Here is a 27,293-nt window from a genome sequence, read left to right on the forward strand (position 1 = left end):
TTTTCTGCCAGGGTTTTTCTTTTCAAGGACTGTAGAAATCGCTGTCTATTCATTTGTTTCCATAACACCTTCCAGAATGGTAACATAAAATTTAAGTGTTTATTATTTGAGATCGTTCAGCTGATGTGGCACAGAAGACCCAAACACATTACGGCGATTTTAATTGGACACACGGAAGGAAAGGTAGTTCATTAGATTGCACGCTTCATTAAGACAACCAAGCGTGTTGGTCCAATGTCATGGTTATTAGGGCTACACTAAGGTCACTAAGGTCACTAAAAAGGTTGCAACATGACCGGGTAACACCATGAGAAAAAGTGTACATACAGTATATAACCAAAATACATTATTAGTTACCCAAAAATAGTGTATAAACATATATATATAATCATAGTGTGTGTACTACTATGTATTGTGCAATTGGGGGCAATGGACACAGGAGCGTAAGAATCGTATTAATACTATTTAAAGCTTTGATTTATAATTACCTTGACCCTAATTGGATTCCAAACATGGACCTTTCAGAAATGAACGCAAAATATATTAACAACTCTGAACCTGGGGCTCACAACCATTATACGACGTGCTTCCTAAGGAGTTAAATCACTAATGCAGTTTGCAGGGAGCCAAAGTAGAGAATTTAAGATCAATTCTACAAGTACATTTGTAGAGTGTTCCACCTCTCCGGGAGGCTGATTCTAAAGCTGTTGGGGACATGTTTTTAGGTTTCATAAAAAGAAGAAGAAGAAAAAAGACATATGTATATACTTTTCTGTTTTTGTAATTTAGAAATGAATTGAGGTTCATGTTGAAGGATAAATGAAAATATAAAATAAGTTGCAACTTGTTCCTTTGGCAACTATAATGATATTTGTATTTATTACCTTTTATTTGAAACTATTATTTTTTTAATTTCTTATATTTTACAACGGATACGTTGGAAGTCTTTAAATCTTCTTTACAGGTGTGAACTTAGGCAGGTGTAGCAGGTGCATGGCATCGAGTCACCCAGTTAGTTCACGTAATGAGTAAAAGGTTACCCCCTGGTAGTAGAGTGGCAGCTCACAGGGTGCGAGCTGCACTATAGACATGGCTCTGCATGAGGTAAGGGGAGGGGGAGTAAGAATGGCAGCAGTGACAATGGGAGAGAGGGAGAGAAGCAGAGGTTGTACGTGGGTAAGAGTGTGTGTGTATAATTGCATGATGTCAGAGAATTTGGTAGAATGCATATAGTGGTATAGTGTGTGTATGTCATTGTATGGTGTTAGTAAAAGTGTATTTACGTTAGTTAGTGCATGTTTGTGTATGGTGTTAAAGTAAATTAGAGTGTTAGTATGTGTGTATGTGTGTATGTGTTAGTTACTCGGCGGAAGGTGCAGGTGCCTGTTGGGGGATGCTGAAGGAATACTGCACCCAGGTGCCACAACCCTAAGCTCACTCCTGCTTCTTTATATATATATATATATTTTTGCCGGCATATGTCCAAATGATATAATAATTATGTTTTATTTGTTATTATTGCCAGTATTACCCAGGTGCCACAACCCTAAGCTCACTCCTGCTTCTTTATATATATATATATATTTTTGCCGGCATATGTCCAAATGATATAATAATTATGTTTTATTTGTTATTATTGCCAGTATTATTATTTAAAAGGGTATTATGTTAACTCTCTGCTTACATGCTAATGAAACTACAAAGGCAATCACAATTCATGAACTCAATAGGACCGTGCACAGGCATTTTTTACTTTTGTGGATATGCATAGTCTAGCTTAACTTCTACAGCAATCAAGACACTATAATTATTACTTCTGTTAATTAAAACACAAATTTGAGAAAAAGAAGAACACATCTGTCGCTCTCTTTGGGTTTAGTGCTGTCTTGAGTTGCCCTACCTTCTCCACCTGTCCTCCTTCCACGTTCTCTTTGGAATGGGCATCATTTTTTCACTTTTATGGCAATATTACAACAGGAGCGTTAAGACTCACCGCGAGCAACTGAATTAATGCAGATATTTTCACAACACATTTTTGGCTCCAGGTTTAATATCTGTTTTAAAATGCTACAGTATCATCTAGATCCCCAATGGGAACCATAATTTCATTATGCAAAGTATGTTTACACATACTAATTTCCATGTAATGATTTTCCTGTAATGTCTTCCATATGCAATGCGTGTATAATCCCTTTTTTTCGTCAAAGCCAATCTAATTTCTCTAGGTCAAACTTTTACAGAATGATCTAACTTTAGCACCAAGCAAATCATTCAAGTTTGTAGAACTTTGTTTTATTACTAAAGAAACAGAAAATGTTACAAAATGTGGCTGGGTGAAAGCTTTATATTTTATGTACTGATACCGAATTACTGGATTGTAAACTATGTGCTCGCTTGAAATAGTGGCCATGCGTTTGTATAAAAGTTTACTAATGTGATTTACTTCACTCTTACTAGACAGTAAGTTACTTTAAAAAGGTGTTGGTGTAGTTTAGTAAGGCTTTAATGTGGAAGGGTTCAAGGTTTCCATACACCACCCGACGCTTGTGTTCTTCCATGTCATGAGCCATAGGCCCCAGAGGTTCCCAGTCACTGATAGGAGGGAAATGGAATCTCCCAGAGCTTAGAGGAACCATTACATAATAACTCATAATAACTCAGACTCCAACAGCCGCACTGTGCTAAGGACTGGAAGTCTTTCTTGGTAGAACAACCTCTTCCACCTCATTGTCAGGAGCGCATCCTGATTCAAACCAACAGTGGTCAGGGGCCCCAGTGCAAAAATGAGCCCTGCCCCTCCCTTTACCAAGCAATATGTCCCACAGTGGCATATTTGCCCCCTCAAACAGTTTGTAAACACACTTACATAAATTTACACATGCTAACACACACTCACTAAGAAACATGTACACTCATTCTAACACACACACACTCCTTCTCACACCACACATGCTAACACATACTCATCCATGCTCACACCCAAACACATACATATCCATGCACATTCACACATATACATTCATGCTCACATACACTTATACATAGACATTCATGCTCACATACATACAAACATAAATATCCCCTCCCCTCCACCAACACCCCCTTATTTCTCCTGCAGACTTCAGTCCTCTGCTTGCACATTGTGCAAGGAACCTTCGGTTTCACCGTGCTGTCATGTGACATAAAGCAACATGACCCTGCTGCGTTCCTTTTGCCGTATGTTAGTTCAAAATTGTTTAGAAGGGGCTCATCCTACCTGGAGCGGTCCAGTCCAAGTCGGAAGGGCCCTTTCTAAACAATTCCGAAGCCACATGAGGAGATGGGAACAAATGGTCGTAGGTGACCCCTGTAGTTATGCCACTGTCAACGGTGTCTCATGCCATCAACACGGTGGGCGTTCCTGCATCAGAGGGGTGTGTGATTGGCGTCCGTACCACCTTACTTGCCCAGCTTCTCAGTCAGTGGCGTCTCCAGCTTTCATATTTAGGGGGGGCACATGGGGGGCCAGGGACCAAAGTAGGGGGGCCAATTATAAAACGGTACATATACACTATATATATATATATATATATATATACACATATACACACACACGTTAGGCAGTTATTTCTCATTCTTTAATATTAGCCCCTGCTGACAATATATATAAATATAGGACCCTGCTGCTGATATATAGAAATATTACACCCTGCTTCTGATATATATTAATATTAGCCCCTGCTGCGGATATATACTTATATTATACCCTGCTGCCGATATACATAAAAATTATACCCTGCTGCCGATATATATTAATATTTGACCCTGCTACCAGTATATATTAATATTAGCCCCTACTGCCAATATACATTATTAGTCCCTGCAGCCAATATATATAAAATTAGCCCCTGCTGCCGATATATATATAAATACTAGACCCTGCTGCCAATATGAATATAAATACTAGACCCTGCGGCCAATATGAATATAAATACTAGACCCTGCTGCCAATATGAATATAAATACTAGACCCTGCTGCCAATAAATATTAATATTAGCCCCTGCTGCCAATATATGTTAATATCTCCATCTCCCTCCCTATCTATCCTATCTATCCCCTCTCCCTCCCAATCTATCCCCTCTCCCTCCCAATCTATCCTATCTATCCCCTCTCCCTCCCAATCTATCCTAACTACCCCCTCTCCCTCCCAATCTATCCTATCTATCCCCTCTCCCTCCCAATCTATCCTATCTATCCCCTCTCCCTCCCAATCTATCCTAACTACCCCCTCTCCCTCCCAATCTATCCTAACTACCCCCTCTCCCTCCCAATCTATCCCTATCTACCTCTTCTCACTTCCTATCTACCTCTTTTCACTCTCTAACCCCCTCCTAACTTTCTACCCTCCCCCCCTTTGAAGTTCACTTACCTTGGGCTTGTAGAAGTCCAGCGGCGGGATCGCGAGGTCTCTGTCTTCCTGGTTCTGCCGCAGTGTGCGCGGCTTCATTGCTGAGCGCCGGATATGACATCATATACCGGCGCTCGGCTTGAAATGCCGGCACTGTGACCAAGGCAGAGGCCTCGCGGTCGCCGAGAAGAGTGAGAGGCGCCGAACGGTCGCTGAGAACTTATTCCTCAGCGACCGCTAGGCGCCTCTCTCTCTCCTCCGGATCTATAAAAAAAAAAAAAAAAAAAAAGACGGCGTTTCAATTGGGGGGGCACACCGGGGGGCACAGCATGATGTAGGGGGGGCCATGGCCCCCTCTGCCCCCCCCTGCCGACGCCACTGTTCTCAGTGACATGCCACCGACCACTTGAGACACTGTTGACCGACCCTTGCACCCAGCATCGCCACTTGCACATTTCTTATAGGGGATGCCTCCACATTTTATGTTTGCAGGTATGTGGTACTTGCCAGTCAACTTGCATGAACTTGTCTGCCATTTGTGAAACTAATTGTTGCTTCACAAGTTGCAGTATGCAGCTTAAGTTTAGTCTGGTCAGTCGGGTTAACCCTTAACTTATTTAAGTGTAGTTAGACCAAAATGATGTTATTGTGCTCTGTGCCTGAATTGATCTTTTTATGACTCAAATTGATTGAATTATTAAAATATCCAGCAGAAATGGTAGCGGTAATACAGGTTTTTCTGTTCAAGGTTCCTGAGAATATCATTTTTTCTAAAAGATTCACAAATTAGGGGCCCAAGTCATGCACAAGACAAACAGCTGGCTCATCTATGGTATGAAGCAAGAACTAAGACCAAGCCAGCTTAAATTGCTTCTTCCCTTCCAAAATTGGGTTCTTTTGCATTGTTTCTGGCACTTTAAGGCCAATAAGACATAAATTGCCAGAGTATGGCCACCGGCTGGATGAAGGTGGCTTTCTGCCACCATTTTACAGCATGTGGCCGCGTATATCCGGCAGGAGGTCACAGGCTAAAGGATTACTGAGACAGGTAGGTGGGAGACACCTGTTGGGCGCTGATCCATCAGACATTTGCCTGGTGATTAGACTTGTGCATTCGTCTTCGGGCGAACATGAAAACGAGCACGAAGAGGCCGTTTTTTTGTTCGTTCCGAAGGAACGTAGAACAGAATACAGTGCCGGCAAACCGTAGGCGAAGACGAAGACTCACAATCACGAAGAATCGAAGATTCTTCGTGATCGTCTTCGTTTTTGCCGCGCAACCGCCAAAATTTCAAACAGGAGTGAGCTGATCCTCGTCTGTCCAATCAGCTCACTCTTGTGACGTAACGCTAAGGGTCTCGTCCAATGCCTGTGCTGCTGTTTTTTGAATTCTGAAGGCGCCTTTATAAGACCAGAGCTTGCCTGAGAGATCCATTCATTTTTCGCTGTGACTGCTTTGGCAACACTGCTGTGCTGCATCCGAGCGTTACAGAGAGAGATTGTTCTGTTCTGTGTGAGACTGGTAAGCCTTTCTCACAGTGTACTTCATCCTCACTTCAGTGCTACTTAATATAATTAATTTAATAATAATAATTTGATTAATTTAATTTTTTTAAAATTAATTTGTCATCAACTTTAGTGTAAGTGCTGTTGAGTTGACAGTGCACCCAGTGCCTCAGTGGCACTGGGGTGCCCTTGCCCTGGGCTGGCACTAGTGCCTATTGCCTGTCCTGCTTAAATAAATTAAATAGAATTTATAAATTACAATTTAATAGAATCTATAATTTAATAGTTCATTATAATATTATATATATATATATATTTGTCAGTCATATATATATATATACTATAGTATACTAGTGTAGAGTGTACTGTAGACATTCATCTACTAGTGTCTAATTTAAAATCAGTAATATTAATTAATATAATTAATAATTGAATTCATTATAAAATATATATATTTGTCAGTTATAGTTAGTAATAGTATACTAGTGTAGAGTGTACTGTAGACATTCAGAACATCTACTAGTGTCTAATCTAAAATCAGTAATATCAATAATTCTCTAATTCTTTCTTATCTTAATAGTTAATTAAATTAGCTATAAATAAAAGTAATAATATTAATTAATTACTACTAGCGTATAGTTCAGCTAATCTTATTAGTACTGGTGCTGCAGCTCTATAGTTTGTGCTTTGTTTTAGCAACAGTAAGAGACCAAGTCAATTTTTCTTAATTAATCTTTCATTTTATTTCATTTGTTTTGCTCACCTCAGTCCATCAGTGAAGTGAACTTGTTGGGCTAGTGAGTGCAGCCGCATAAGTGCTGTGTTTTTTTTTGATCAGCAAGCAGTGACGTTAACTGTTTTGCAAAGATTTTCTCATTTATTTTACATTTTATTTCAATTTTATTAAAAGTACCCTTAGTGTTTTGCTCACCTCAGTCCATCAGTGAAGTGAACTTGTTGGGCTAGTGAGTGCAGCAAGCAGTGAAGATAACTGTTTTGCTGTGACATTTTATTTTATTTCTAATTCTTTTCAAGAAAAATTGACTGTGACGAGCTGTACTAAGCAAAGCTTCAAGCTACTAGCTGTAGTACTAAAATAATTCTAATCTTCTTTAATCTTAATCTATAATATATTATAAATAATAATATTCTAATTCATAATCTATAATATAAGTAATTCTAATTCTAAATTCTAATTCATAATCTATATTCTTCTATCTATAATACATAATATATAAGTAAATTAGTTCTAATCTATTAATATTATATAACTTAATATTAATTAATAAATCATATACTGAATCTGATTTAACCTCACTTTAGCTTAGTGGGTTTGAGAGCGTCTGCCTAGAGGTAGACTTATAGTAAGGAAATATAGCTTTAGGCTAGCATAGTAGTAGGCTAAGCTCTTAGGCCCGTGTAAATTCAAATTAAAAATAAAATACTGCTAGTTATTAAATAGTTAATCTTGAGTTAATAATTTAAATAACTTTAGGATTTTGGCAGATTGCACACAGCACAGTGCAGTAGTGCATAGTTTTACTTTTTAAGCAGTAGCACTGAAGAGAACTTCCTCTAATTTTTTTGTCTTTAATTCGTTTTTCCTTTTTTTTATTTTTATTTTTTTATTTTTTTTTTATAGTTTTTTAAACACTACACTACACTACACTACACTACACTACACACACAACACAAAATTTGAAATGGATCCTCCTTTTGGGACTAAGGAGGGACAAGCTCCATCTACCACCACCACCACCACCACCACCACCACCAGCACCACCACCAGCACCACCACCAGCTCTAAGATGCAGCCTTTGCGTCAGTCTAGTCGGCCAAGTAGGCCAAGCTCTCGCTTATCATTTGGGGAAGCATTGCTTGAAGGATCATCAAGTAAAGGAAAGGCACCAAAAGCAGGCAGTAGTAGTGCGGCTAGGCCCACAAGCTCTATGGTTTTTTACGGAAAGCCTAAAGCACCAGAAGCACGTTCAAAGTTAAAGGGTAGCACAAGTAGTACCAGCCCAGTGACTAAAAAGAAGTGCCTTTTGCCCCAAGCAGCATCTTCCCCATCCACCAGCAGCATGCAAGGTACCAAGCAGAGCCAAATTAGCAGCAAGACTCAGAGGGGTCCCAAACCAAAGCGATCTCATTCCTTTGTAGGGAAAACCACCACCACCACCACCCCCGCCTCTACCACCACTAGTGCTGCGCCTACTGTTCCCACTGGTACCGCCACGCCATGTCCTCCTAGTACCTCTAGCAAGCCACCAAGTCCTTACAAAATTTTTGTAAAGACAGTTAGAGAGAGGGCTACACATAGTGGAACTCCACCTAGCGAGGTAGCAGAGGAGCCTGAGACTGAGAGGCCAAGTGCAGAGTCTATTCTTCCTGCTCGCACTACTACTAGTCACGAGTCTCACGACGATATCAGTCTTAGCTCCAGCCTAGCAGGAATTCCATTCGATCTGGCTAATGAAGAGCTAGACTATGAGCCAGAGGAAGTAGAGGAGATGAGTGGTCAGGAATCAGATTCCTCAGGGAGCAGTGTCCAAATGACTAGTGCACAATTTTCCCCTGAGCCTCCACCTTCTCCGCTACGATCATCACCATCACCACCACCAGCAGCAGCAGCAAAACCTAGCAAATCTAAAGCAATTAGCAGTCCCACTATGGCCAGTACTGTTACCACCAGTCCCACCACCACTAGTTCTGCCTCTGTTGATCCACCCCGAGCAGTAAGAGCAGCACCCAAGGCACACTCCAAGGCTATGCGCGCCCCAATTTGGGAGCACTTTGAAAATGTTGAAGAAGGGCGCTATGGAAAGTGCAAACATTGTGGGAAGCTAATAAGCAGAGGGAAAGTGTCTGGCCATTTTACCAGTGCTAGCATGAAGCATCACCTCAGCACTCAACACAACGCTGTGCTATTGGGGAAAGATGCAGAGGTAAAACTTAGTGCAGGCAGCATAGCTGGTGGCCGTGGAAAAACCCCAACAGCTTCTTCTTCTGAGCCAATAGCAGCAGCAGCAGCAGCAGCAACTAGTGCTGGCAGCCAGAGACCAAGGCAGGTTGGAGCACTGCATGTCCAGCCCACCCTGGAACAATTTGTGGCATTCCAATCCAAAAGGTCAATGCCCAAACAGCAGGCCAATAAAGTAACGCGACTGATTGGTCAGTTCATTGCTGTTGGAGGGGCATCCTTCTCTATGATCGAAGGGGAGCCTTTCAAACAATTGATGGCGGCTGTGGCTCCACAATATACAGTTCCGTCACGTTCCACTTTCAGCAGGAACATTGTCCCCTCATTGTATCGGTCCTGTGTTGCAGCAGTGAAAGAGGAGCTTTCCAAGGCTGCTGGTCAGTCTGTTCATTTCACTACAGATTTGTGGAGTGCACCTAGCGGCCAGCATGCCTTTCTTTCTTTGACAGCACACTGGTGGCAGCCCGGTGTGTCTAAGGAAGCTGCTGCAGCAGGCTACCGATCTTTCCTTCTCCATGCAGAAGTGATGGATGAAAAGCACACTTCCCAAAACATTCTGCATGCGATGAGGAAAATGTTTAGCCTTTGGGTGGGAGCAGAGGCGGGCACCAATGTTGAAGTTGGTTTTGTGGTAACTGACGGAGGTGCCAATATGGTGAAAGCGCTGCGAGATGGTCATATTGTTGGTGTGCGCTGTGCAGCCCACATCATCCATCTTGTAGTGAAGGCAGCAATGTCAGAAGGAACTAATGTGGCAGCAGTAGTTCTGTCCCGCTGCAGAAAGATCGCTGGGCACTTTCACCATAGTGTTAAGGCTAGCCAACTTTTGAGGGAAGAGCAAGAGAGGTCAGGTCTTCCCGTACACTGCCTACGTCAGGATGTCAGTACACGGTGGAACTCCACGTTAGACATGCTAGAGAGGATTTTGGAGCAGCAGAGGGCAATCCATAATCTTGCCTCAGAGCACAATATTGGGATTACCTCTCCATTGAATAGGGAGGATTGGACAGTGATCGCCCAGCTAGTGGCAGTCCTTAAACCATTCAGGGATGCCACAGAAAATTTAAGCTCAAACACTGCCAGTCTGGCCCAGGTAATCCCAGTGTTCTCCCATCTAGGCAGCAAGATGGATGTGTTCCTTGGAAACCGTGAGGCTGTTCAAGGTGGCACTCTACATCCTGACGTAGCAGCCATAGTCAGGAAGCTGAAGGATCTGCTAAAAGTACACCTTCGCAAGCGAATGGAAGAGAGTCCCGAAATGATGCTAGCGTGCCTTTGTGATCCAAGAATTAAGGGAAAGCTAGCTTTGAAATTCAATGTTCTCAGTAGCTACCGGGAGCAATTGGTCAACAAGGTGCGTGACTGGCAGCGTAAAATGGGAATGCTGTCCGAGGAGGGTGAGGTGCAGGAGGAGGAAGAGATGATGTGGTCTGCTACCCCTAGCAGCAGCATCAGCAGCAGTGCCACAAGCAGCACAACACAGCTGAGTGGAGCAGCTGCGTTTTGGGAAGAGGCACTTGGCAGTATAGTTGGACCATCTGACAGAGCTAGCAGCAGAAAGGAGAGTAGTGCTGCTGAAATGGTCAAACTTTACCTCTGTGAAGTTCCTTCTGCTCCTAATGTTGATCCTCTTAGCTACTGGGATGAAAAGAAGAGTGTGTGGCCTGCACTCTCATGGGTTGCGCAGCAGCTTCTATCATGTCCGCCAACCACTGTTCAAAGTGAGCGCGTGTTTTCTATGACTGGAAACATACTGAGTCCACAGCGCTCACGCATGGCACCTCATCTGATGGAGCAGATTGCCTTTCTTAAATTCAATCTGCCCAAATTGGGTTACCCAGCTCTTAGCTTGGAAAGTTAAATTTTTTCTCTCTAATGTTTAAGGTAGTTTCTCCCCCTGGTTGCACTTGCTGCGGTGTGGCAATGCCTGCTACCTCCGCTGGTGTAGCCAATTTACGCTAGGGCCTAGTGTCTGAGCTCTGTAAGTCCGCTCCCAAACGCCTAGGACTGACAGTCTTTGGATGCTTTGCCCTGGGGTGAAACAGGTGAGTGGGTCGTCAATTGCCCACTCATTCACCTTTTTCCGTTTCCAACGCTGCTGCTGGTGGTGGTGCCAGTATCTTTTGCCAGTTCGCTTCCTGGCTGAAATCATGCCTCAGATGTCCCTAATGGAAAGGGTAGTTTCTCCCCCCTGGTTGCACTTGCTGCGGTGTGGCAACGCCTGCTACCTCCGCCGGTGTAGCTAGCTTATGCTAGGGCCTTGTGTCTGAGTTCTGTAGGTCTGCTCCCAAACGCCAAGGACTGACAGTGCTTGGATGCTTTGCCCTGGGGTGAAACAGGTGAGCGGGTCGTCAATTGCCCACTCATTCGCCTTTCCCAATTCTGCTGCTGCTGGTGGTGGTGCCAGTGTCTCTCTTCAATGCCAGTTCGCTTCCTGGCTAGTGTCATGCCTCGAATGTCCCTGATGGTAAGGGTAGTTTCTCCCCCCTGGTTGCACTTGCTGCGGTGTGGCAACGCCTGCTACCTCCGCCGGTGTAGCCAGCTTACGCTAGGGCCTTGTGTCTGAGTTCTGTAGGTCTGCTCCCAAACGCCAAGGACTGACAGTGCTTGGATGCTTTGCCCTGGGGTGAAACAGGTGAGCGGGTCGTCAATTGCCCACTCATTTGCCTTTCCCAATTCTGCTGCTGCTGGTGGTGGTGCCAGTGTCTCTCTTCAATGCCAGTTCGCTTCCTGGCTAGTGTCATGCCTCGAATGTCCCTGATGGTGAGGGTAGTTTCTCCCCCCTGGTTGCACTTGCTGCGGTGTGGCAACGCCTGCTACCTCCGCCGGTGTAGCCAGCTTACGCTAGGGCCTTGTGTCTGAGTTCTGGAAGTCCGCTCCCAAACGCCAAGGACTGACAGTTTTTGGATGCTTTGCCCTGGGGTGAAACAGGTGAGCGGGTCGTCAATTGCCCACTCATTCGCCTTTCCCAATTCTGCTGCTGCTGGTGGTGGTGCCAGTGTCTCTCTTCAATGCCAGTTCGCTTCCTGGCTAGTGTCATGCCTCGAATGTCCCTGATGGTGAGGGTAGTTTCTCCCCCCTGGTTGCACTTGCTGCGGTGTGGCAACGCCTGCTACCTCCGCCGGTGTAGCCAGCTTACGCTAGGGCCTTGTGTCTGAGTTCTGGAAGTCCGCTCCCAAACGCCAAGGACTGACAGTTTTTGGATGCTTTGCCCTGGGGTGAAACAGGTGAGCGGGTCGTCAATTGCCCACTCATTCGCCTTTCCCAATTCTGCTGCTGCTGGTGGTGGTGCCAGTGTCTCTCTTCAATGCCAGTTCGCTTCCTGGCTAGTGTCATGCCTCGAATGTCCCTGATGGTGAGGGTAGTTTCTCCCCCCTGGTTGCACTTGCTGCGGTGTGGCAACGCCTGCTACCTCCGCCGGTGTAGCCAGCTTACGCTAGGGCCTTGTGTCTGAGTTCTGGAAGTCCGCTCCCAAACGCCAAGGACTGACAGTTTTTGGATGCTTTGCCCTGGGGTGAAACAGGTGAGCGGGTCGTCAATTGCCCACTCATTCGCCTTTCCCAATTCTGCTGCTGCTGGTGGTGGTGCCAGTGTCTCTCTTCAATGCCAGTTCGCTTCCTGGCTAGTGTCATGCCTCGAATGTCCCTGATGGTGAGGGTAGTTTCTCCCCCCTGGTTGCACTTGCTGCGGTGTGGCAACGCCTGCTACCTCCGCCGGTGTAGCCAGCTTACGCTAGGGCCTTGTGTCTGAGTTCTGGAAGTCCGCTCCCAAATGCCAAGGACTGACAGTTTTTGGATGCTTTGCCCTGGGGTGAAACAGGTGAGCGGGTCGTCAATTGCCCACTCATTCGCCTTTCCCAATTCTGCTGCTGCTGGTGGTGGTGCCAGTGTCTCTCTTCAATGCCAGTTCGCTTCCTGGCTAGTGTCATGCCTCGAATGTCCCTGATGGTGAGGGTAGTTTCTCCCCCCTGGTTGCACTTGCTGCGGTGTGGCAACGCCTGCTACCTCCGCCGGTGTAGCCAGCTTACGCTAGGGCCTTGTGTCTGAGTTCTGGAAGTCCGCTCCCAAACGCCAAGGACTGACAGTTTTTGGATGCTTTGCCCTGGGGTGAAACAGGTGAGCGGGTCGTCAATTGCCCACTCATTCGCCTTTCCCAATTCTGCTGCTGCTGGTGGTGGTGCCAGTGTCTCTCTTCAATGCCAGTTCGCTTCCTGGCTAGTGTCATGCCTCGAATGTCCCTGATGGTGAGGGTAGTTTCTCCCCCCTGGTTGCACTTGCTGCGGTGTGGCAACGCCTGCTACCTCCGCCAATGTAGCCAGCTTACGCTAGGGCCTTGTGTCTGAGCTCTGGAAGTCCGCTCCCAAACGCCAAGGACTGACAGTGTTTGGATGCTTTGCCCTGGGGTGAAACAGGTGAGCGGGTCGTCAATTGCCCACTCATTTGCCTTTTCCAATGCTGCTGCTGCTGCTGCTGCTGCTGCTGCTGCTGCTGCTGGTGGTGCCAGCATCTCTTCTCTGCCAGTTCGCTTCCTGGCTAGTGTCATGCCTTAATTGTCCCTTATGGTAAGGGCAGTTTCTCCCCCCTGGTTGCACTTGCTGCGGTGTGGCAACGCCTGCTACCTCCGCCAATGTAGCCAGCTTACGCTAGGGCCTTGTGTCTGAGCTCTGGAAGTCCGCTCCCAAACGCCAAGGACTGACAGTGTTTGGATGCTTTGCCCTGGGGTGAAACAGGTGAGTGGGTCGCCAATTGCCCACTCATTCGCCTTTTCAATGCTGCTGCTGGTGGTGGTGCCAGCATCTCTTCTCTGCCAGTTCGCTTCCTGGCTAGAGTCATGCCCAAAATGTCCCTAATTGTAAGGGCAGTTTCTCCCCCCTGGCTGCCTCTGTCTGCGGTGTGGCAACGCCTGCTACCTCCGCCGGAGTGGCCAGCTTACGCTAGGGCCTTGTGTCTGAGCTCTGGAAGTCTGCTGCCAAACGTCTAAGACTGACAGTGTTTGGGTGCTTTGCCCTGGGGTGAAACAGGTGAGTGGGTCGCCAATTGCCCACTCATTCGCCTTTCCCATTTTTCAATGCTGCTGCTGGTGGTGGTGGTGGTGCCAGCATCTCTTCTCTGCCAGTTCGCTTCCTGGCTAGAGTCATGCCCAAAATGTCCCTAGTGGTAAGGGCAGTTTCTCCCCTCTGGCTGCGTCTGTTTGCGGTGTGGCAACGCCTGCTACCTCCGCCGGAGTGGCCAGCTTACGCTAGGGCCTTGTGTCTGAGCTCTGGAAGTCTGCTGCCAAACGTTTAAGACTGACAGTGTTTGGGTGCTTTGCCCTGGGGTGAAACAGGTGAGTGGGTCGCCAATTGCCCACTCATTCGCCTTTCCCAATTCTGCTGCTGCTGCTGCTGCTGGTGGTGCCAGTGTCTCTTCGATGCCAGTTCGCTTCCTGGCTAGTGTCATGAATCAAATGTCCCTAATGGTAAGGGCAGTTTCTCCCCCCTGGCTGCCTCTGTCTGCGGTGTGGCAACGCCTGCTACCTCCGCCGGAGTGGCCAGCTTACGCTAGGGCCTAGTGTCTGAGCTCTGGAAGTCTGCTGCCAAACGTCTAAGACTGACAGTGTTTGGGTGCTTTGCCCTGGGGTGAAACAGGTGAGTGGGTCGCCAATTGCCCACTCATTCGCCTTTCCAATTTTTCAATGCTGCTGGTGGTGGTGGTGGTGGTGGTGGTGGTGCCAGCATCTCTTCTCTGCCAGTTCGCTTCCTGGCTAGAGTCATGCCCAAAATGTCCCTAATTGTAAGGGCAGTTTCTCCCCCCTGGCTGCCTCTGTCTGCGGTGTGGCAACGCCTGCTACCTCCGCCGGAGTGGCCAGCTTACGCTAGGGCCTTGTGTCTGAGCTCTGGAAGTCTGCTGCCAAACGTCTAAGACTGACAGTGTTTGGGTGCTTTGCCCTGGGGTGAAACAGGTGAGTGGGTCGCCAATTGCCCACTCATTCGCCTTTCCCAATTCTGCTGCTGGTGGTGGTGCCAGTGTCTCTTCGATGCCAGTTCGCTTCCTGGCTAGTGTCATGAATCAAATGTCCCTAATGGTAAGGGCAGTTTCTCCCCCCTGGCTGCCTCTGTCTGCGGTGTGGCAACGCCTGCTACCTCCGCCGGAGTGGCCAGCTTACGCTAGGGCCTTGTGTCTGAGCTCTGGAAGTCTGCTGCCAAACGTCTAAGACTGACAGTGTTTGGGTGCTTTGCCCTGGGGTGAAACAGGTGAGTGGGTCGCCAATTGCCCACTCATTCGCCTTTCCCAATTCTGCTGCTGCTGCTGCTGCTGGTGGTGCCAGTGTCTCTTCGATGCCAGTTCGCTTCCTGGCTAGTGTCATGAATCAAATGTCCCTAATGGTAAGGGCAGTTTCTCCCCCCTGGCTGCCTCTGTCTGCGGTGTGGCAACGCCTGCTACCTCCGCCGGAGTGGCCAGCTTACGCTAGGGCCTTGTGTCTGAGCTCTGGAAGTCTGCTGCCAAACGTTTAAGACTGACAGTGTTTGGGTGCTTTGCCCTGGGGTGAAACAGGTGAGTGGGTCGCCAATTGCCCACTCATTCGCCTTTCCCAATTCTGCTGCTGCTGCTGCTGCTGGTGGTGCCAGTGTCTCTTCGATGCCAGTTCGCTTCCTGGCTAGTGTCATGAATCAAATGTCCCTAATGGTAAGGGCAGTTTCTCCCCCCTGGCTGCCTCTGTCTGCGGTGTGGCAACGCCTGCTACCTCCGCCGGAGTGGCCAGCTTACGCTAGGGCCTTGTGTCTGAGCTCTGGAAGTCTGCTGCCAAACGTCTAAGACTGACAGTGTTTGGGTGCTTTGCCCTGGGGTGAAACAGGTGAGTGGGTCGCCAATTGCCCACTCATTCGCCTTTCCCAATTCTGCTGCTGGTGGTGGTGCCAGTGTCTCTTCGATGCCAGTTCGCTTCCTGGCTAGTGTCATGAATCAAATGTCCCTAATGGTAAGGGCAGTTTCTCCCCCCTGGCTGCCTCTGTCTGCGGTGTGGCAACGCCTGCTACCTCCGCCGGAGTGGCCAGCTTACGCTAGGGCCTTGTGTCTGAGCTCTGGAAGTCTGCTGCCAAACGTCTAAGACTGACAGTGTTTGGGTGCTTTGCCCTGGGGTGAAACAGGTGAGTGGGTCGCCAATTGCCCACTCATTCGCCTTTTCAATGCTGCTGCTGGTGGTGGTGCCAGCATCTCTTCTCTGCCAGTTCGCTTCCTGGCTAGAGTCATGCCCAAAATGTCCCTAATGGTAAGGGCAGTTTCTCCCCCCTGGCTGCCTCTGTTTGCGGTGTGGCAACGCCTGCTACCTCCGCCGGAGTGGCCAGCTTACGCTAGGGCCTTGTGTCTGAGCTCTGGAAGTCTGCTGCCAAACGTCTAAGACTGACAGTGTTTGGGTGCTTTGCCCTGGGGTGAAACAGGTGAGCGGGTCGCCAATTGCCCACTCATTTGCCTTTCCCATTTCCTTTTCCATTTCATTATTTTCCTTCTGATACACAACCAACCAAACATAACACACACAATAACACATATAACACACAGTGACATCACACATAACACACATACACACACACTTACAATGCACAAAACACAAGGACCTTTTCCTTGTTATTTGCCCTGGCCTTCACTCACTAATAGCATTACATTAACACTATAACTCACACTTCACCCTATAACATTTTTCCATCCACATACCTGCCAACAGACCCAACTTTTTCAGGGACAGTCCTGCTTTTTTCCAGTCCTGTCCCATCTAATTTAGCTAAACTAGGTATGCAAAATGCAAATACACATAGGTAGGTATAGCTCGGTAGGTAACGCTACTATAAACATTTAATAAATATAATCAAGTACTAAATAATAAATCTAACTTTAAAATACATTTAAATAAACCCCTATTTTTTTTAAAAAAAAAACATTAAAATTAAATTATTATTATTTAGACATAATCCATCTTTAACCAAACCAGTGCACTGCTACTAATCTTAAACATAACCGTACATTAACCCTAAGCTATTTTTTAGTTCTTGTCCAACATTTTTCCATCAGCATACCTGCCAACACACCCAAGATTTTGGTGGACAGTCCTGCTATTTTCCAGTCCTGTCCAATAAGTAAGTTGGGTTGTTGCAAAGTATGCCATTGTAAATAGGTAGCAAATGTTAGGCATGTAAAGTGGTCCAAAATCAATTTAAAAATGTAAAATATTCCCTATTCTTTTATTAAACATCTATGGACAGTACACCTCGGTATGTGTGTGCAACTCTATTGGTCGTTTCGGCAGGGGGCTCGCCTGCCATCAACGAATGAAGTGCATTCTGCAGTTCTGCAATTCACTCGTTGATGCCAGACCAGCCCCCTGCCGAAACGACCAATAGAGCTGCACACACGTACCTTCACGGCAGCTGCTGCTGCTGTGATGTGTTATTAACCCCGTATTAACCCCTGCTAGGCAGCCAGGAGGAAAACGAAGATTAAACGAGCACGAAGAATGTCCGCGAATATTCGCCCGAAGAGAAGACAGGAACGGGCGAATATTCGCGGAATACGAAGATTTTTTTTCCCCCGAAGACGAGCACGAAGACGAACACGAAGAGCCCCCTGGTGCCCAAGTCTACTGGTGATATCTGACTGCCGCATCCACCTCTACATTCAGGGATTCTATCACTTGTGGATATTTTGTTTGGAGGTGTGCTGAATTGGAGGTATAATTCATTCATCTGAAAGCAGTAAACACTTTTACGTATTGTTTTAGTTTTTCTGTGCAGCGATTCCAAATAATTCTAAAATGTATCATTGTAAACAAGTATCGGAAGTTACCGTAACACCAAAATCTATGTTAATCTTTTTTTTGTGTTTTTATAAAATTAATAGAGAAGCGGTAAAAAAAAAATAATAATCAATAAGATATTTTATTCTCCCATTTTTATGGGATCCACTTAACAAACAAAATCAGGAAATTTGTTTTTATTTCTGTATTTTTTTATTTCTTCAAAGTTTCTTTTTTTTCCAATAAAAATAATAACAGAAGTAATAATGGGTTTTACTACTTTAAATGGCATTAACGATAAACGATAAAGAGACAACCATTACAGAGAGAAAGCAGGACACAGCAACATCTTAACAACTCTTGTTGAAAACCATTCACAAATCAATACCCGAGGGCTGACTATTAGTCCTTAGGGGCAAGAGAAAGGTGGGGGGGATTGGGTGAGGTGTGAAAATTTACACCGGCAGCTCTGCGGCAATCAGAAAATAAATGGACCACTTTATGACTAATTAGGATTCAGTGGTTGTCAGGCAATTAAATTGGAGGTTTTATAATAGTATATTTTTGGCTGCAGGTTTAATATCTATTATAAAATGGATATTAACTCCAAGCCCGTGAAGTGTAATTCCAATCCCTAATGGAAGCCATTATATTATTAAATTGAATGTGTTTGTACATTCTAATCAGGAGTATATTCTGTAATCTCTATGCCTTCTAATATTGATATGTCAAATAGTATGAGATACCTAAATACACCTCAGGGGTCTGTCCTGGGTCCTCTTCTTTTTAATATGTTTATTGGTGACCTTCTGTGTTGGATTGAGAGCTATGTCTCGGTGTTAGGTAGGATAATACATTGATGACAGATTGGGGGGACTGGGCAGGCAAGTGAAGTTCAATACAGATAAATGTAAAGTTATGCATTATGGGAACAATGCAAGTTTACTTTAAATAGTATCTTCCTGGGGAAAAAACTACTAATAAAAAGGATTTAGGAATAATTATAGACGAGAGACTTAGCTACTGTGCTCAATGCTAGTCAACAGCTGCAAAGGCCAATAAGAAATCGGCATGTATAAAACGAGGTATTGATTCACCGGAGGAGAATATCATTCTGCCTCTTTAAAGACAATAGTGAGACCTCACTTGAATACATGGGGCAATTCTGGGATTAAGTCCTTAATAAGGACATTATCAAAGTAGAAAAAGTGTAAAGGAGGCCTACAAAATGAATAAGGAAGATCTAGAAAAACCAGTATGTTATTATAACGCTGTATAAATATGTACAAGGCAGATATAAAGTGCTCTCCAGTGACCTGTTCAGTAACAGAAATGTCAGAAGAATACGAGGTCATCCTCTGATACTGGAAGACCGAAGATGTCACACACAACAAAGGAAGGGATTCTTTACAGGAAGGAAAATAAAAGTATGAAATTCACTGCTGAGAGAGGGGGTTCTATCGAGTACAATAACTGCCCCCAAAAACGGTCTGGATATGTTTTATTAGAACATGTCCATGTTCTACCACCCAAAATGTCTCTCAAGGCAAAGAACCACATTTCCTCCAACTATGTATCATTAAATGCCCGCTTCAAAAGGATCAAGAGGAAACAGTTTTTATAGTGAATTAGTCATCACAATACATGAACAACTTTATAACTCATCAGAATTCCACGGGTGTTGGGAAATTAAAATGTCATTATAGTTTTGTACATGGTTTTTATTTTCTGTTACAGCCTATTTTTAAAACTATGCGTCGATGGTGTCATTTTGTTGACAGTCCAATAAAACACGCTACGCTACGAAACATTTTATCCCTTTCCTTCTCGTTTTCACACCTTTGCTATAAAAGGATCATTTCGGTAAAACAGAATTCCGTAGACGCATTGCACACCAGGGGATTAAGTGAAATGTTGTTATGAAATGCAAATGAACATTAATGCTCTTAATACATTTGTTTGTGAAATATCCGCGCTACTTGTTTTGGATAATGAGAGCTGTCTTTCATTAGACATGGCTTGATTGCTTTTTTTAACCCCTTAATGACAAAGCACGTACATGTACGGGCTCAAAATGCATTGGTTTCAATGGGTTTAGGGACCGCCCATTGTCCTTAAGGGGTTAAATAATCCTTTCAGTATCAGATGGGAGGTCAACACTCCTGCAGTCTGCATATCTGTGTCTGGAATCAAATCAGTAATAAAAGCATAAGATCAACACAAAGATTACTATTTGTTTGCAATAATACATTTGAATTTATCCAAAAGAAATCATTAATTTCCACTTTTCTGATGTCTGGCCCAACAGAGTTCATACATGTTGTCGCTTGAGGTACACATTGGCTTGTTTGTTCTTATTGAAAATACAGATAATAATTTTATGTTTTGCTTTTTACCTTTATGTTCTAAACACTCGTTAAGTGACAGATTACTTTTTATTAGCTAAGTTTTTTAACGGTTGGTGGACTGAGTCGTCTATTTAACATACAGACTCCATGCACACTTTCTATCTAGCTCGCTTATTGCATAACCACTTGAAGCCGCACGCTCGCTCTTACTCCTACACTTCCTACAAACTCAGATCCAACATCATCTCCTTACTGCTCTCATTGTTTAGGGCAGTATAGTCCACCTCCTGAGTGGCACACACCCGAGGGCGGACTGCTAACCCCGGATGCACCACTGGCACACCCGCCAGCCCTCAGTCCGTGCCGATGGGTTAGCTGCCTGAGCAAAGACCAATCTGTGCCTCTACCTCCTAAATGCCAAAAAAAGTGTTTTGTTATTCTAAGAATAATATGTTTATTAACCCCTTAAGGACAATGGGCGGTCCCTAAACCCATTGAAAACAATGCATTTTGTCATTAAGGGGTTAACGCTCCCTAATGGTGGGAAAGTTAGAGGGGGATTGTGATCTCCCCAACCAGCCCTGCAGGCTGCTGATCGAGTGGCTGTGCGCCCCCTCTCAGCTCACCCTTCCTACAGCCCTGTCTGGCAAGCTTACATTCTAAATTACAATTATAAAATATACAGCTGACAAAGCCTACTCATAATATTGAAACACAAGCAAATCATTATTATTTGATAAGGGGTAACATAGAAGAAACAATGTAAAGAATAAGGAAGACATTAAGAGGACCTGAAACATTAAGCAGGCATGATTAAGCCTGCAAAAGCCAATGATGTAGAAAATAATATTACAATGCACACAATGAAGCACAAAAAGGAGACAGCAAATTTAATGGAGTAATGAAGTGCACAAATGTATGTAGTGGAACAATGAGGTGATGTGGTGCTGATGTGAACAACTGCAATTCATAAAAGGCGCCCTATTCTATCCCAGGTCTAAGGCAGCAGGAAGCTAAATCCAAGGTTTTCCTTATAAGTGACCGAGCTCCACTATAGCAGCTTATGGTGTCATGTCCATTTTAGGCAAAGCTCTGGGATATGATGTTATGTCAAAGAGCTCTGCGTAGAGGATTCTTAGCAAAGTAGGACCTGGGGGTGAATAGAAGCCATGACCGGGGTCAGACTGCCATAAGTTCACTACATGCTAATAGGGAGAAGTAGGAAGGAGAGGAGAACCAGGGATCATTAGCTGGTATCCCTGGCTGTCATGTTGATGTCCTTCTCTGGTCCTCTGGGAAGGATCCTATGAAGCACCCAGGCAGAAGCACTCATTCTTCAGAAGTAGAACAGTCTTCTTAGAGTAGTAGAGAAAGCAATATAGTACTTTGCCAGGACTTAATGTCAACCTTTCCCACCCAATAATATAGACACTAGTAGAGTGTAGCCAAGTAACTACTGCATTATTAGGAAAAGAACGGGGTCCCTAATAAACCGCAGAACAATGGGAATATGATGAAGTCGCCACCGTCTATATGTTATCCTACAGGGAATATGGACCAATCTGAGAACTGCCTGCCCTCTCCCTGATATTCAACACAGCAGCCCAGCTCAACTCTTATCTTACATACATACCCCCATGGCCCAATGCCCAATGTTTGGCTCAGTATATAGTGAACATTAATATAACTGATTAATTATCTGATCAACTTGCAGAAATATATAGGCGTAATGGCATAGGATGTAAAATAAATTTACCCGCAGAATAAACAAAGTGGTTGCTGTGGACTTGTGTTTTGGGGCTTTAGTCATTATAGAGAGCAGTGTTATCTGTGCAGTAAATGGTTTTTTTTAGGGTTATTTTCCCTTTAAATGTGGTTTCCCATTAATTCCTTTTTTAAATGCTCCTGCCATGGCTGATTAAAATGGTCTTCCCAGAGTCTCTGGGACTTAGGGAAATCAAAAGTTCAATGCATGTGCATTCTTATGCAACGTGTGCAAGGAGGTAGTTCTTGTAGGCCAAACCATTAGCCGAGCCAATCTACTGTTCTTCTCCTGTAAGTTTTGGGGTAAACATACATGTTTATAACTCATAACTGGTAATACATTTCTATTGGAGAACACCTGTTCTGTGTCAAAATCTTATACTTTCTTCTTCCTAGTTTTAGTTCTTGTGTTCAGTGGTAAATATATTTACTTTTATATTACTTTAGATTGTTTAATATACTGTACATTTATTAATAACTATATTTGTGTGAGCTTGTGTGAAAACCACAAACTATTTTTTTATTACCACAAATACTGTAAAATTACATATGCTGGAGTGTAACCACAGGGGAGCAGCTTAACCAGGAAGAGATGTGGACTTTTGGTTGCCCAGAGCCCTGGATGGTCCGACCTCATTGAGCATTTTTACTTATTGATAACTATTATATAGTTGAACAAAGTATTTAGATGAAGGATAATGTATTTTATTTACACATTGATACTTTTACTTTATTGTAACACTCACCTAAACAAAACAATCTGAGCTCCTAGAAAAGTGGAACATTGAAAGGAAAGAGGGACTGGTCCTCCTAAAGGGGAACACTTGGGAAATAGAAACCATATGTATCTCATGTGCACCACAAAATGAAATGAAATAGTCCAACTAAACCAGTGTACACATAGATAATAGAACATGGATCTGCGTGTGTGTGTGTGTGTGGGTCTGGTGGGTATATTTTAGATAATAGAACATGAATCTGCGTGTGTGTGTGCGTGTGTGCGTGTGTGTGTGTGTGTATGGGTCTGGTGGGTATATTTTAGATAATAGAACATGAATCTGCGTGTGTGTGTGTGTGGGTCTGGTGGGTATATTTTAGTTAATAGAACATGAATCTGTGTGTGTGTGTGCGTGTGTGTGGGTCTGGTGGGTATATTTTAGATAATAGAACATGGATCTGCGTGTGTGTGTGTGTGTGTGTGCGTGTGTGTGTGTGTATGGGTCTGGTGGGTATATTTTAGATAATAGAACATGGATCTGCGTGTGTGTGTGGGTCTGGTGGGTATATTTTAGATAATAGAACATGGATCTGCGTGTGTGTGTGCGTGTGTGTGTGTGTGGGTCTGGTGGGTATATTTTACCGCCTCGCTTCCAGCTGCACAGGACACTGCAGAGACCGGGACACCTGGCTGCTTCCGCAGGCTGCCCGTGATACAAGTGACATTGCTCTGATACAAGGAAGGAAGCCTCCAGCACGCAAGTAAATGGAAAAGCAGCTGGGTATGTAGGTAATAGGGCTTAGGGAAAAGGGAAAAAAAAGAAATATACAATAGCTGTTACATTGTGAACAAATCTCCTTTACGGTTATGTGGTCATTCTGGCCATCAAAAGCTGTTATTTCCAGCTCCAGATCATATTGAGAAGCCGAGAGGAAAACTGAGAACCCTCTAATCCTCCTACTTTAATCCATCTATGATTTCAAAGCCATAACATTACTGTAAATGCTGTTTGTCTTGTATACCATTAGAAAATACATGTAACAAATTATATATACACTAGCTGGCCACTTTATTAGGCACAGCTGTTAAATTGCTTGTTAACACAAATAGTCAATGCATTTAGGCATGTAGACGTGGTCAAGTTCAACCCGAGCATCAGAATGGGGAAGAAAGGGGATTTAAGTGACTATGAACGTGGTATGGTGGTTGCTGGCGCCAGACAGGCTGGTCTGAGTATTTCAGAAACTGCTGATCTACTGGGATCTTCACGCACATCCATCTCTAGGGTTCACAGAGAATAGTCCGAAAAATGAAAAAATATCCAGCGTGCGGCAGAGAATGGGCAGACTGGTTCGAGATGACGAAAATGGAACAGTAACTCAAATAACCAGCCGTTACAAGGCATGCAGAATACCATCTCTGAACGCACAACACGTCAAACCTGCAGCAGATGGGCTACAGCGGCAGAAGACCCCACCGGGTGCCGCTCCTGTCAGCTAAGAACACTATCTATATGGTATATGTATGGAACAAGGATGATAAACAAGTCCTTTTAAATGTAAAATCATTTGTGTAAAATAACTTGAACCGAAATGTGTTTTTTTTGTGTTTATTTTTAAGACATAATAGAAATATAATAGAAATTATCAGAAATCAGCTTATCAGTTGTTGGATTAGCTGGTATTATATTGGAAACCCTTCATATGCTTTAGTTTATTACAGAATCCACCTGCTGCAATATTTTCTATTTAGCTTCCGTGATGCAGCGGTTTGACATGATATACGTATTCTAATAGATCCATAACCAGAACACTGTAACTATATTTATAGAACTTTCATTATGTATGAATGTAACTTCTATTCTATTATATTTAACAGAACACAAGGGTACTTATCAAACTAAAAACATCATAGAAACTAGTGTTAAAGAGGTCAAATGCTCTTATGACATCGTAACTGGCATTATACAGACCATCCAGGGCATATTTTTGGAACATCCAATGATTTTCTGCTACTTTTGCGTAGAATGGAAAAAAAAAGACAAAACATGTACTGGCAGTTCATCTGAAAGCATTTATCTACATCAACCCAAAAAGCAAACAATGTACGAAATAGGGTACTTATGTCTTGTTTGAACCCAAAAGCTGGTGTCTTTTGGGTTTGCTGCAATAGCAGGTTTCTCTAAAAGTTGTAGGCCACTACCTGGATGCTTTCCTTCTTATAACAATTCTACATATAGCCACCAGGATGTCTAGCGTAAGGGCGACATGAAGTGGCATACATTCTCTTACTTTACAAGTGTTTAGACAGTGTTACATAATGCACATAGAGCATATTCTTTCCCGAATGAGTCTTGTGCTGCTTTTTTGCTGGTCTAATTGGCTGGACTTGCACCCTGAGCCGAATGTTTCCAGCTCTTCCATGTGTGCACCTCTGACCCTGACTTTCTCCAGTGGTTGACCTTTTGGTAGTTTCTGACTTTTGGTCTGTTCTTGTGTTTGGCCTTGGGTAATTTCTAACACCTCTGTTTGTGATCTGTTCCTGTGTATCGCCACGTCTAGTTCCTTAGCTCACCACAGTGTGCTGCCTTCTTCTCTCTCCTATATCTTTTGTTACCTGATGCCATCTTGGCATGCTACCCTTTGGACTTGGTATTGCTGGTGGATCATCGAAGTCCGTGAGCAGCAAGCAACTGGTCTTCTCTGACTCTTGGGTATAGACCCCAGTTGTAACCTAGGTGCACAGTAATTATTGGCTTACAGACAGTTAGCTTTGAGCATTCATTAAATTGAGATAGAGTTCATCCCAAGGAAACCGGACAGTTAATAAGGAAAGGCCTTTTAACTGCACACATTTTGATTGATAAGCTTTAATGTATACCTTCCCTGGACGATTAAACTGAACATAAGTTACCAGAAAAAAGTTCAAGGTCACCTCAAGGTCAGTTAAAAAGTAATATTGTATCACTAACATCCACTGTCATCTTTCAGTTAATTTCACGCAATAAACTAGTTTCTATTCTTACATGGTTCTATGTTGGTAATTTTTTTTTTTGGGAGAGAAAAGCCAACCTAGTGAAAAATTCCTCTCAACCTTCATTTCATGATCACTATGCTGAAAACTTTGTACATACATAATGGCGACATGCTAATCTGCCATGTGTGCCATTATCAGACAAGACACACTATAAATTCAGTTTTTATTCAAAATTGGGTAAATGAACCATTTGTATTTTTATCCAAAAACCCTTGCACAGATTTTAACATGTATCTATTTAACATGTAAAGGCTAGTATGATGAAAGATAGTGCAGAATCGCTCATTAAAGGAGACACGTCGTCATCATCAGGGCTCAGAACAAAATACATTTTTTAAACCACCCTATAGCTTGAGCTGTTTATTCGACAATCAGTGTAATTGTTTCGAAAATATCCGGTTTAACCCTTCCAGTGACATCCTTATATGTGGTACGTGGTTGGCAAAGTGGACCCAAAAATGCCAACCATGTATCTCATATGTGATGGTTTTTGGATCCCTTGTCCGTGTTCATTAAATGGGCTCTCAAAAACTTTTTGCATTATAATGGAGCAGTTGATTGTGATCGGCTCCTGAGTGTGATGTCATATCCCAGCTCACAATCTGAGAAGTAGCCTGAAGGAAAAGTAGCACACAATGATGTCCTGATAGGTACAAGGTACAAAGAGGCAAAACTCTGTATCCACGAACAAGCCAGATGTCACGGTCACAAGCAACGTTAGCACAGTTTAGAAAAACAAGCCAAGGTTAGGTAATGCTAGAGATCTGATCCAAAAATACTGCATGCCTCTAAGCCAAAACCACGAAAACAGCTGAGCACCATCCAGTCCAAGCCACGGGTTTTTATTATGGAATTAGTGCCAATAATTCAAGACACTGCAAACAGCTTCTGGTGCATCAGGATGCATTGAAGCAATTCCTGCGTGACTGAGTATGTGCTTGTGAGAAAGGTGCATGGATGTACAAGGTGCGCATGCACATCACAGCTCATGGAATACAACGTGAGCATCAAAGAATGAAGTGCAGCCCAAAACAATAAAAAAAACAAAAAAAAAAACTTACTAAACTTTTATGTTAAACAGAGGCCAGATTTTCTTCATTTATCTTATTGTTCTCTTCTTTTGTTCTTTTTTCTTCTTTGGTTACTATATTCTAGGAGCTTATAAATCACATTCTAGTACATGCATAAGTACCGCCACTGCATAGGGCACTGGGTTATCATCTGATCCTGTTATATATCTTTTCCGTGTTTGAATGTACCTCTGCGCCCCAGCTTCCAAACCTCAAGCCTCGCGGTACCGTCATATAAAGGAACTTTCATAATGCATTTCGCTGGACTAAAGCTTTCATCAGAGCGGACGTTTCCTTTTCAGGTGGAGATTTCTTTCTTACGGCATAACATTCATTCAAGTAAATATTAATAACTAGTGAAATCTTAATTCGCAAGGGGAGCATAGACTTCTACTAAGACACTTAAAATTGATGCATTTGCAGCAAGTAGTTCAATTAAATAACATTGATGTGGTTATTTCAATTGAACAGTGACACTTACCTTGCAGAAATGTATTAAAACGCTAATAGTTAACCATATCACGGGACAAAATATAATTGTTGATATAATATGTTTTAAAACTTAATTCTTTCAATGCTGGGCTATACGGTCTTTAAGATCCTCTACACATATGTGTTTGTTTTACCTTCCTACAATGTGCTGAATTTGTTTCTACATATGTAAGTAAAGCGCTACGTAAATTGTTGGCGCTATATAAATAAAATATAATAATAATA

Source organism: Spea bombifrons, chromosome 2 (assembly GCF_027358695.1).
Source record: "Spea bombifrons isolate aSpeBom1 chromosome 2, aSpeBom1.2.pri, whole genome shotgun sequence".
Lineage (NCBI taxonomy): Eukaryota > Metazoa > Chordata > Amphibia > Anura > Pelobatidae > Spea > Spea bombifrons.